Source organism: Suncus etruscus, chromosome 17 (genome assembly GCF_024139225.1).
Source record: "Suncus etruscus isolate mSunEtr1 chromosome 17, mSunEtr1.pri.cur, whole genome shotgun sequence".
Lineage (NCBI taxonomy): Eukaryota > Metazoa > Chordata > Mammalia > Eulipotyphla > Soricidae > Suncus > Suncus etruscus.
In genome coordinates, this window is record NC_064864.1 from 2355900 (window position 1) to 2368984 (window position 13085).

General features: G+C 35.0%; 1 protein-coding gene across 1 annotated transcript in view; it reads left to right on the forward strand.

Annotated features, from left to right (window-relative positions):
* Nucleotides 1-13085, forward strand: part of CTNNA3 (catenin alpha 3) — a 1601008-nt gene that overhangs the window by 243097 nt on the left and 1344826 nt on the right. The window lies entirely within an intron of this gene.

Here is a 13085-nt window from a genome sequence, read left to right on the forward strand (position 1 = left end):
TTTCATTTAAATCACAAACAATTTTTTTACTTAAAATATATTTCTCTTTAGTAAAATAAAATTTTGCAATAAAATATTTGCCACAAAAAATCAATTGATGTTGATTTTTATTATATTAGTATCATTTTTGGGGGGTAGCATGTGGCTGTACTTAGAGATTATTCCTGGGCTTATATTCAGGGATCACTCGAAGAAGGCCTTTCGGGACCATGTGGGATGCCAGGGATCAAAACCATATTGCCACATTCGAGGCAAGCACCTTACTCACCTATCATTCCAGCTCCTTGATACTGACTTTTAATACATTTATGTTTATCATGGAGATTTTCTAGAATATTAGATGTGTCTAATTTAAGAAATGTTATGACTATTATTAACTAGTACTATTTTCAAAGAATGAAACTTGAATTACTGTAATTCCCTTGTGATAATCATCTCTAGTTTAAAAATCTACATGTAAAATGTATTTTTTCTGTCTTTGCAAATGATATAAAATCCTTCACCACTATCATTTCTATACATGGTTCTGATTTGATACAGATGCTCCTGGCAAAGGGAAAATTAAAATTTCATTAGATTTCTGAAGACCAAGTATTGTGCTGGTTTTCACATACAGTCTACCTGAACATGAGAGAGTGGTTTAATTTGTTTGCAGTTGATGAAAGAATTACTCTACAGACCCATATAGAAGATTGGAAAAAATATTTTGGTTTGAAGGTAAAGATGATGCATGTTACAGCATTATCTAATCTAATTAAGCAATCCATTCAAGATTTTTCTCATTAAATGTCTTCAAAGTATCATTTTAAGAAAACGGAAATGCATTATGGGATTGGAGATCAGTAGTGAATCAGTTCTAACTCTCGATTCTTAGAAGTGAAATCTTCAATTTAATGACACCAAAGTTTCTGTTTCCTAAAATTGCAGCCAATAATGTTCTCCTGTTGGCCCACTTTGCTTTTGTGAGCACTAACAGAAGTAGCGTATGCAAATTTATTTTTAAGCGCACTTTCAACTTTCTAAGGGGAAATCAATGTCTTGATTGGTGAAAGAAAAATTTTATCTATTAGACATTGTTTTCAAATTGTTAGGCTATATATTAGCAGAGTTAATGTTCTATAATGAATAGGTCATAAATTCACTCCAAGTATACAATTAAATTGTTTTGATCAAATTTACAATGTTGTGCATTGATATAGCATGATAACAATATTATTTTTGGAACATTTCCATCACCTCAGAAAGACTGCTTATATCCATTTTAAATTATTTATTGTGGTCATTTATGGTCCCAGATGAATACTAATCAATCTGCAGTTTTTATGGATTTTTTCTTTACTGGGCCTTTTATATCCATGGAATAATAATATGTACTTTCTGTCTGAATTCTTTACTCAAACTTCTTTCACTGAACCTCTTTTTGACATTCATCCATGTTATAGTTTGTGCCTATATTTTATGCATTTATATTATTGAAGGGCCAGAGAGATAGCACAGCGGTAGGGCATTTGCCTTGCACACCGCCAACCCAGGATGGACCAGGGTTCTATTCCCAGTGTTTCATATGGTTTTCTGAGCCTGCCAGGGACAATTTCTGTGCGCAGAGCCAGGAGTAACCCCTGAGTGCTGCCGGGTGTGGTCCCAAATAACAAATAAATATATTTATATTATTGAGTATTATTCCATACATATTTCACATACTAACTTTCCATTCATAGACATTTGTTTTTATCTGGTTTTTGGCTATTAAGAGTAGCGACTGGGGCCGGGCGGTGGCGCTAAAGGTAAGGTGCCTGCCTTGCCTGCGCTAGCCTTGGACGGACCGTGGTTCGATCCCCCGGCATCCCATATGGTCCCCCAAGCCAGGAGCGACTTCTGAGCGCATAGCCAGGAGTAACCCCTGAGCGTCACCGGGTGTGGCCCAAAAACCAAAAACCAAAAAAAAAAAAAAAAAAAGAGTAGTGACTATGGAAATTGTGTATAAGTTTATGTGTGGACATTGTCTAATATACACTGAACCAGCTCCATAGATTCATTTTATTTTCAAAAGAGATGTAAACCAAGCTGTGAAAAATCATGGGTGCACAGACCTTGCAGTTGAAATTCTGGGGACTCATGGGAGAAGAGGTGAACTAGTTCCTGGCCCTGCTGAAGCTCCAGAAACTACACACTTGACCTCCAATCACTGTTTTGCCAATGGCCCAACTTCATTGCTTTACCACTAATTTCTATAGAGATGTCTGAGTGCTAAAATTCTGGGTATGCCAATATTTGGGCTGAGATCTCCTGGACTTTGTCTCAGTGTGTATGGACACCCTCTCCACCTTTTCTTATTTTCAGAAGCCTGCAGCCATAACCAGGTTCCACAGTCGTTGCAATATTAATTACAGAACTTGGAATTCCCAGATTGATGCAATTTGAATCTAAATTTTTCAGTAATATCATCTAGAGGGAACACACCAAATAAGATGTCAAAGTAGCATAAAAGCCACATAAGATTAACAAATAAAAACAATAGCAATGTTATTCAAATATATTCAAAATATGTGTTTTTTTTTTAAATAACATTTTCTTTATTTTAGCACCATGGTTACAAAAATGTGTGTAGTTAGTTGCATTTCAGTCATTGAATGAACACCACCCTTCATCAGTGTCACTTTTTCCCACCAGCAATGTTCCCCATTTTCCTCCTCCCACATTCCATACCTGTCTTTGGGACAGGCATTCTATTTTTCTCTCTCTCACTATCATTGTCATGGTAGTTGTTAGTGCAGTTATTTCTCTAACTCTGTTCGCCACTCTTTGTGGTAAGCTTCATATCATGGGCTGATTCATAGGTATATATGTATGTATATATATATATATATAAGTATATATACATATATATAGTCTCTAGGTGTTATTACCACACTGTCTTATTTCCCCTAAGTCCCACAGTTGAGTGAGACTAATTCGTGTTTATCTCTCTCCCTGTGACTCATTTCACTCAGCATGATAGTCTCCATGTCTGTCCATGTATAGGCAAATTTCATGATTTTATTTTTCCTAACAGCTGTATAGTATTTCATTGTGTGTATTTACCACAGTTTGTTTAGCAACTCATCTGTTGTTGGGCATATGGGCTGTTTTCAGATGCTGGTTATTGTAGATAGCATTGCAATGAACATAGGAATGCAGAGGGCAACCTTGTGTTGTGTTTTCATGGTCTTAGGTTAGATCCCTAAGTGGTATTGCTGTATCATATAGGAGTTCAATTTCTAATTTTTTGAGGAATCTCCATATTGTTTTCCAGAAAGTTTGGACTAAACAGCATTCCCATCAGCAGTGAATGAGAGTTTCTTTCTTACTGGATCCATACCAGCACTGGTTGTCAACTACATTGTGACTAGGGTGTCTTGGGTGCTTTTTTTTTTTTTTTTTTGGATCTCTTTGGCTATATTCTTTGGCAGGCAGGACTTGGTGTCATGTACTCTTTAGCTCTGGTAGTTTCAATTCAATGATGTCCTTGATTGTTGATACTTTATGGGTGTTTTCTTCCTGGGTCTTTGTGTCTCCAATGATTCTTATGTTGTTTCTGTTGAGTTTATCTAAGACTTCTATTTTCTTTTGTTCACATTCTTTGAGGTCTTTTCCCATTGCCTGATCATTTGTTTTAAGGCTCTTTTGTTGTATGGAGTTGTTATGCATCTCATCTTCCAGCTCACTGATATTGTGTTCAACCACTCTTTCTCTATTGGATAGACTTTCTAGCTTAGATTTTATTTCCTGGACCATTTTTTCTGTCCTTTAATTTCAGTATGAAGTTTTTTGTCATTTCTACTCATATCCTCTTGATTCTTATTTGTGGCATTTTCAGTTAGTTCCATGCTTTCTTTGAGTTCTATGAACATCCTCCATATTTATTCTCTAATCTTTATGTGAGAGGCTACGTAGGTGGTTGGTACTTTATAGGCCATCAGAGCTACCACCTTTGTTTTCTAAGCATGGTAAAGTCTGCATTTCCCCCCCACTGTTGCAGTTATAATATGGTGTTTTCTACATTTAGCACTACATCCATTTTACATTCATTCATTGTCTAAGATGAATGAGTGGCCTTGGAGTGAGTAGAGTAGCTGCACTTCATTGGCTCCCTGTCTTAGGCTCTGCCAGTTCACCTTGGCAGTGCCGACTTGCTTTCCAGTTCCCACTGCCTCTGTCACCAGGAGGCGGGTTCTGCCCCTCGGGCTCCGCAACCTTATGCTCTGTAGGTTTACCTGGGTAGCAAAATGTGCCTTCAGGCATCAATGCTGCAGTCACTCTCTCTGTTGCCGGGAGGCAGGCCCTGCTCCTCTGAGTTATTTTTCATACCCACTAGAGTACAGATCATTTGTGGGAGATAAAATAGATGGTTAAATGAAGAACAAGTTAATTATAAATGACAAGCCCTCACAGAAGAGTTACAGTTCTTATTGACATTTTGTAATTAGACTATGAAGACTAATGAATGCAGACTAGTGAATGTATACTTAATCCAAGAGACTAATGTATTCCATTAGATATAGAAGTAAGAAAAATATGTCGCCATGCTGTTTATTTATGGTAGTGGTGGTAATGACAATTCTTAGGCAAACTTCTATAGGGCCAGTGATAATGAAGGAGATCTGTAGTTGAGAGAATCAGGGAAGTCATATTATAGGATGCAGCATGTCAGTTAAGCCTGTAGACGAGCTAACATTTTAACAAGCAGTAATTGAAGGTGTTTCAGCTGAAAGAAATATTAGCCAACATATGTAAGAGTGGAAAAGTATTAAATAGTATGTTTGAGTTACTAGAAAGGAAATATATCTAAAAAGACAGGAAAGGCCCAAACTGAGAATTACAAATTTTAAAATTGTGCCATTCAGATGATTCAAGATTTTAAATAGAATCAATATTTTAATTAGGATTATAATACTATATTAACAATGACCATACTTAAAAACTTTCATGTCAAATTCTGGAAGTATCTCATTTGATATTTTTATTTGAACTTATTTCAATAATTTCAACTCAAATAGATTATAAGTTAAAATATGCAATTCTACCTCTCTTCATTAAATTGAGTTTGAGCTTTGTGGCTTTAGTTATATTTATTTTTTCATAATGTTGATATTTATATTAGACAATTTATATTTTATATATTTTATTTTATATATTATAGTGAGAGTATATATAAATTTACACAGGCAACTTCATATTTGAAAAAGGTCTGAAATGGGACCAAGACTTGTGGTCTTGCCATTACACAAGTTATAGCTTTGAGATCCTTATGAAAGCCTCTATTTTCTTATTTATAAATTTGAGTAATAATTTGATCCAAGTAGGTTTTTAGGGGTAAAATTGAATATTGTATTTATTTTTTCTTTTTTTAAGATCATTGTATTTCATATAAGCATTTTTAAAATCTTAGCTATTTTAACACAATGTATAATTTAGAATACACCTTATCATAAATCACAAGTGTTTCCTGCTATTCAGATCCCAAACTTGTTCCATCAAGCATCTTTCTCTTTTTGCACCCTTACCGTATCCATCAACATGTATGCAGATCTTACTTTAAGAAAGAACGCTGGATCTAGACTCTCTCCCACTTCCCCGTAGGCTGCAATCAGTACCATGGTGTTGCTATTTTGTGTTCACACTCTGAAGAGAATTTGTAGGAATAATTGGATCTGTGTTGCTTATACAGAGCTGGTTAACTCATTTCTTACTCAGTGGGAGATATGCTCCCTGCCATCATTTGACTTTTGGTCCCTACATTTAAATTATGTGGAGGAGAAAATGATTATAAATGAGTCCTTCCTGGGTATCCCTCATATTTTCTCTCTTAACAAGGTGTTTCAGATTGCCTCATACGTTTCTCCTTGTGTTTTAGTTTAAGACAGATGTCTCGTCAAGTGGTCAAGTTAGAAAGATTTTCGGAAGCATTATAGGACCTGTTAAGAATTTGATTTAGTTTTAGAGAAGAAATTTTAATTGGATATTTTTAATGCCTGAAAAATACAGTTTATTTGAAGAGAAATGTTTATGCTTTTTCCACATTTAAAGGAAAATGCTAATTTATATATATTTGGGAGGGAAAATATAGCAGAGAAGTATTATTTAAGATAAATTGGGTGAAAATCAGGATTAAAATTATACTTTCAATTTTCCTTTTTGTTGATGGCAAACAACTGATATAGTATATCATGTTTTTTGACATGTTTGGGCACAAAAGCTAAATTTTTATAAAATTTTTGATTTATATTTTTATGGTAGTTTTTCAATTTATCAGTTCTTTGCCTATTATGTGCCTGCTGAGCATGAAAGGCACTTTTGAGCTATGTAGTAATAAAAGAAAATGCCAAAAACACTGGCTGAAAGATAGGTTTTCTTTAGAAATAACTTGAATAACTGTAGTTACTGTAAACAGTTTTTAATGGATGCTAAAGCTCCATACCTATACTTTTGATTTAATAATCAGAATTCTGTTTGGCCACCATTTGAGGGATGAAAATTGCTTTTCTAATGACGGTAGAATTATGCAACAAATGGCTGAACCATTTATTAAAGCCCATACAATGACCTTAGCTACTATTGTGCAAAACTATTTTAATATTTGAAAGGTTTGCTCTTTCCTCATTGACAGGTAATTCTGTGTTGGAACTGTGCACATTAAAATTCTTGATGTATATTTTAGGGTTTCTATTGAAGGGGCAGCACACCTCATAGTGCTTGAGCTTATTCAGGCTGTTGTGCTCAGGCATCACCCGTGGCAGTACCTTAGGGGACCACATGTGGTATTGAGGATCGAGCCAGGGTCATTCACATTGCAAGGCATTATCTACTGTGTTATTCACTGCCTTGTCCACTCTCCAACCCCTTAATTTTTCGTACAGATGTCCATAATATTTTCCTTTTTATAAAAGCTTCTTTTTGTATTTTAGATCACTGATATGAAGTATCATTTGACAGAAATTGCCACCTCCCTTGTTGACTCAGCTAATGAATTTCTTGTAGGTCAAACTTTTACATGACTTAGAAGAGGATAGGTAGATATGTTGGGGATTTTGGAAAGAGGTCTTAAAAATGCTAAAATTTAGTGAAGGTTTTGGGTTTTTTTTATCAGATAAGAATAATTAAAGAGGAAATTATAGTTCCTTTGAGATGCATTTTGATGGGGAACTCAAAGTTAGATTCCTTAAACTCTTCCATAACTATTGCTATTTCTCTACCTTTATCATCTTTGGTTTTAGTCACAAATAAGCAAATCTCTTGTATCTGTATGAGATTTGCAATCACATTTCTCAAAGCATACACCAAAACCATTGTGGTTAAAATACATATTCTTTATATATGTATACTTGATATATATTTACCCCACAGTATATAAGAAGAAATTTTTTTTTTTTTTTTTGGTTTTTGGGCCACACCTGGCAGTGCTCAGGGGTTACTCCTGGCTGTCTGTTCAGAAGTAGCTCCTGGCAGGCACAGGGGACCCTATGGGACACCGGGATTCGAACCAACCACCTTTGGTCCTGGATAGACTGCTTGCAAGGCAAACGCTGCTGTGCTATCTCTCCAGGCCCAAGAAGAAATTCTTAATACTTCTCTTCCCTTTGCTTGTTTCTTCCTGAAATTTTAGACAGTGTTTTTGATGATAGTTTATTAAATTCTTTAGCATTGTTTAAGCCATTTAAAATTAGATTTTAAGGTAATTGAATATTTGGAATTCTTGGTTTATCATCTGAAGAGAAAGTAGGAAGTATGATATGTTAGAACAGAAGAGAGACGTGAACTTAAAGGGGACTATGGAGTCTAGAACTGCTGGTATAATAGAACCATTTTTGGGAATGTTTCTACTTAGGAAAAACTTCAAATATTTGAGAACAGGACTGAATATCTAAAGTAATATTTAATATCTCTGAATGTGTGATGTAAGAACTCTCCATGCTTGAGGTCAGAGTGTATAAAAATATGTTGCCTATTTTTAGAAGTACCTTCCCAGGGGTGTGTGGAAATATAGATATTCACAACCAAGGTTAACATCACACAAATATAAGTAACATTCTGAAATTTGAAAGTTAGTTCTAACATTGCCATATCATTATACTATACATTATAATGTCTGAATGTTTTTTTGAGGTGGGGATATTTAATTTTCAAATATCCCAAACAATGGGAAGCAGTTCAGGTAATTCTATTTTCATTTTGTAGGTGATTTATATATCTTCATATTACCGTGGCTGCCAAGATTGTGTCACTTGGATGCCGGGGAGAAGTGTGATCCATCCCAACATTCCCCTAGTTAGAGTTGACACCCTACTGGATAAGTTCCTGCCAGGCACTATGGACCACACCATTTGCCAAAACTTCTGTGGGAATGTGCTCCTTGGATAAACCTATCTAACACTGGTGGTTATACTGCCTGGAGCTTAGGCTATTTAAATTCCTCCTGCAGACATGGTCAGAATAAAGAAGCAGAGAAAAAACGAAGGACGGGAAATTAGTGTTTTTAATTATCCGCTCATGAAGGCTGGAAACCACCTCGCTAACCATTGCATGATTGCTGAGAAGTCCTTGTTCTCTACCGAGTTGAAATATTTCAAAACTTACATTTGAGGGCTGGATAGATAGATAGCTCAGCAAGTATGAGCTTTGCATAAGGAAGGCTGGCTTGAATTCCTGGCACTGTGTGTGGTTTCTTTTAGCACCACAAGGAGTAACCCCCAAGCATAGAGTCAGGAGTAGCCCCCAGAGCACTGCTGGGTTTGGCCCAAACAAATAACAATAAAATTTCTCTTGGCAAACACACGTATCATGTTCAAGTCCCTCCCTCATGCTCTGTAGTTTTCGAAAGCAAACTTCTAGTGTTTAAAATAAAAAAATGTCTCAGTTTTGCATAAGTAAATTATGGGCAGATGGAGGGTCCTTTCTTGTCCACTGTGAGAGAGTGGGCAGATGGTTTCAACCACAGGGGTCCTGGGATGCTATTATTCTATACTGAGGTCATTATAATGTAAGCGACATCAAAATAATCATCCCATCGTCCTGTTTCAGTAGCATTTCACATTTGAAGAACAACAAAGTGGCATTAAAAGAATGAATGATATTGTTCAATAATTAGAGAGTACAAATAAAACTATCTTATTTTTTTCATACTTAACTGCTCAAGAATTCCCATATGTACACTAATGATGGGCATGATGCTGGAATTATGTACATGAAAAACCATATCAGAACTTCAACCAATAAAAAACAGAGATTCCCCATGAAACAGCTACAGAATTTCCTTTCCATTTACTCTAAATTGACGGAATGTTCTTTTCAAACCTGGATCATGTAGATTCTCTCTATTTTTGCCCCTTTCTCTTCTGACTGAGGATTTTAGTAAATAGAGAAATCCAGTCCTAGGGACCAGTTTCAGTTTTCCTGCTCCCTTTTTTACGGTTGAGTCTGTGTGATGGAGAAGGACCTGTACATTGGTAAAAATAACACCCATATCTTGTTTTTTTTTAGAGGATCTAGAAAACTATAAATAGTTAAGTATTTTCTTTTATTATCAAAACTATAAAATATAAATTTATAAAATATTGTGAATATGTTTTCTGAGTGAAAATGAAATAGATTTTTTTTTTTAAAAATCAGCTTCCATATATTTTCAAAGATGTTTTGGAGAACTTGCTAAAACATCTTAATATTTATTTCTGATAAAAAATGAAAAAAATTCTTTTGAATTGTCCTGGAAGTGATGTTTTCCTATTTAAAGTTAAATACTAAAAGAAAATAATAAAATTTGTAGTCTACCATAATGTTTTATAGCACAATTTGTCCTAATTTTTCTTTTCTCTTTCACCAACTTTTATTTTATGATAATTTGTATTATGTATGTCCTTACAAAGCCACTCTAATCCTTTCTGGTAAAAGCAAATTTATAAACATGTGAATAATGATGAAAAGCAAAATAGCAATGTCTCTTACATAAGTGTAGATTTATCTTAATTCTCTAGAATTTAATGGTGCAAACAAAAGAGAACCAGTTAGTAGTCTTTAGTATTTGGACATTAATCTTGACGTTGAAATAAATCAAGAAAACAGTTCTGACATTAGGTAAAACAGAAATTTTCCAGTCTGGAAGAAAGAAGATGAAAAATATACAGATTATTATTTTCTCTTAGTTTTTAAGTTTTAAAGTTGAATCACCATGGATTGCAAGATACAAAGATATTTATGGTTGCACTTCAGGCATAAATTGTTTCCACATCAATTCTTCACTCTTTATCAATGTCCCCAGACTCCCTCCTGCACCTCAGCCTGCCACTTGGCAGACACTTATTCCCTTACTCCTGGTCCTAGTTATATTCTATCCTTCATTATCCCCACTCGAGTGGAAAACTTTCTACTGAAGATCAGTTCTCCTGCTCTTTGTTTCTATTGCCATAGGGCATTTGACTGATTTCACCCAACATGATACTCTCTAGAACCATCCAAGTAACAGCAAACTTCATGACTTTATCTTTTCTGATGGCTCAGTCATATTTCATTATATATGTACCATGGTGTAACTGCATCTTTAAGGGCTGATGATGCTCTAGCATTCCCTTGTCAATGGACTGGGACTTGCCTGTCAATGGACTGGGACTTGCCTCCTGTAGCTGCCAACTGACTTGCATATAAAAAGGGAATGTCTGGTGGTTAGATATTGGGGCCCAGGAAGAAACCAGGGAGAGCCTGTGGGTCAAGGGAGTCTAGGGCTCAGACTCCCCAATAGGCCTAAAATGCATCAGTTGACCAGTTGTCCCAACACCATTTATTTAACAGGCTTTTCTTACTCCACTTCATCCCAAAGTTCTACTGTCTGCTGTTCATTTATTTTGAGTCTTTTCCCCCACCAGCTTCTGTGATCTGGAGATTTTCTGCATCTCAACATTTTTCTCTTCAGTTGTTATTCGACCCGAGACCTTCTAGTGATTTTTTCATTCGCCGACCAAATTTTTAAGCTCGATCATTTCTGCTTGTAATTTTGCATTTCTTCTCTCTTGTTCTATTGGTGGCCCATTACATTGTTTATTTGAGTTCCTTAAACATATTCAACATTTTCTCTTATCATATTGGCCAGATAACTTGTTATTACTTGTTCAGTCTTCAGTGCTGCCATCTTCTTTCACTAAACATGGTGGGGCTCTGTATTGCTTTTCCATTGTGATTTTTTTCAAGCTGAAGGCTTTTTTCATTTGTTGCTTTATGTATAGTTGAGTAGAGTTAGGATATATATATATATAACTATATTATCTATATATACCTATATCTGTATCTATGATGAAGAAATGTATTTCTGTGCTTAGTGGGAATTCTGACCTTGGGCAAAATGGCTGGGTTCTGAGTGTAGTTTCCTAGCTATGAGTTTCTAGAACCAGGGATGTGAGCTTCCAAGGCAAATCTCACCCTTTTCTGCTAAATTACCTTAGCTGAAAAAAAATCAACAAACTAAATGATAATCATTGGGAGGATATTTTGTTAATGATAATTATCATGTTATACATCATATCCCTCTGACATAAATAGAATTTCATACCTTTAAACTTCTTTTACTCATTTTAATTATGTCCAACTTCTTTTTGGGTCTTATTTATTTTATTTTAGTTTTTGAATTTTATTTTATTTTAAATTAATATCTTTATTTAAGCATCATGATTAAAAACATGTTTGTAGTTGGGTTTCAGTTATAAAAAAAGAACACGCCCTCCACCAGCGCAACATTCACACTTCACTTGTCCAACTTCTCTATCAAACAGTGCCTATGTTAACTCACTTTGGGCAACTACAAATCTATTCTCCGTATATGTTTTTTATTATCCTTATGATTTGTTTAATTTGTAGGTTCATATTAAGTGGAGTTGTATGGTATTTGCCTTTCATTATTTGATTGATTTTAACACTTAAAGTATTCTCACATTTCAACCAAGTTTTTTTTTTTTAAATAATGTCTTTATTTAAGCACCATGGTTACAAACATAGTTGTGTTCAACCAAGTTTTGATAATGGCAACATTTTCTTCTTTTTTGGTGTGGTTGGACTTTCTGTTTCCCATTGTCATTTTTAGGTAGAAAAGTGTTAGCAGATGTCACCAAGAAGTAAAAGATTCCAAAAATCTGAAGGACTTAGGGGACAATAATCAATTTACTAACTTATTCTCAAGTCCCAATTATTATTTATGACATGCATCTTTGTTCTCCTTGACTATTTCCCACAACTCTAAATTTCATGAAGAAATTAATTCCTGGGCCCGGAGAGATAGCACAGCGGCGTTTGCCTTGCAAGCAGCCGATCCAGGACCAAAGGTGGTTGGTTCGAATCCCGGTGTCCCATATGGTTCCCCGGGCCTGCCAGGAGCTATTTCTGAGCAGACAGCCAGGAGTAACTCCTGAGCATTGCCGGGTGTGGCCCAAAAATCAAACAAACAAACAAACAACAACAACAACAACAAAAGAAATTAATTCCTTTGCTGTTTAAGAAGATTTTTATATATGTCAATTGTAAGACTAAACCCTTTTAGCTATATAAATAAATATATTAATTTCTTGTCATTAAAAATGAGAAATCTAGGTGAAAAATGTACGCATTATAAAATGTAAAATTTTCATATGATTTTGAGATTTCAAACTAGAAAATCTATAAGGACTAAAATTCAGACTTGCCTAACATCCCCAAAACAATTTAGAAGCAGAATCTCGTCAAGAAATTCAATTTTCTGCTTCTTAAGATCTTTCCAATGTGCATTAACTGTCTCTTACGTTCTAATCCAAAGGATTTTACATTGGGCTTCATATAAAGAACAAAATACTTTGCTTCACAGCCTTCTGAAAATAAAAAAGAAGTTGAATAACTGCCTTTGCTTCTTCTATGCAATGTGGTTCTTTCCAATAAAGCAAGGTCAATAGTTACTTTGTATAGCTATAAAATTATAAGAGGTTAATGTAGTACAAAGTTTTAGCTAAACATATCATATCCTCCATACTTTCATCCTCTCCTCTGTTTTTATCTTTGTCTTTAGAAATTACATGAATAACATTCTTATGAGAACTCTT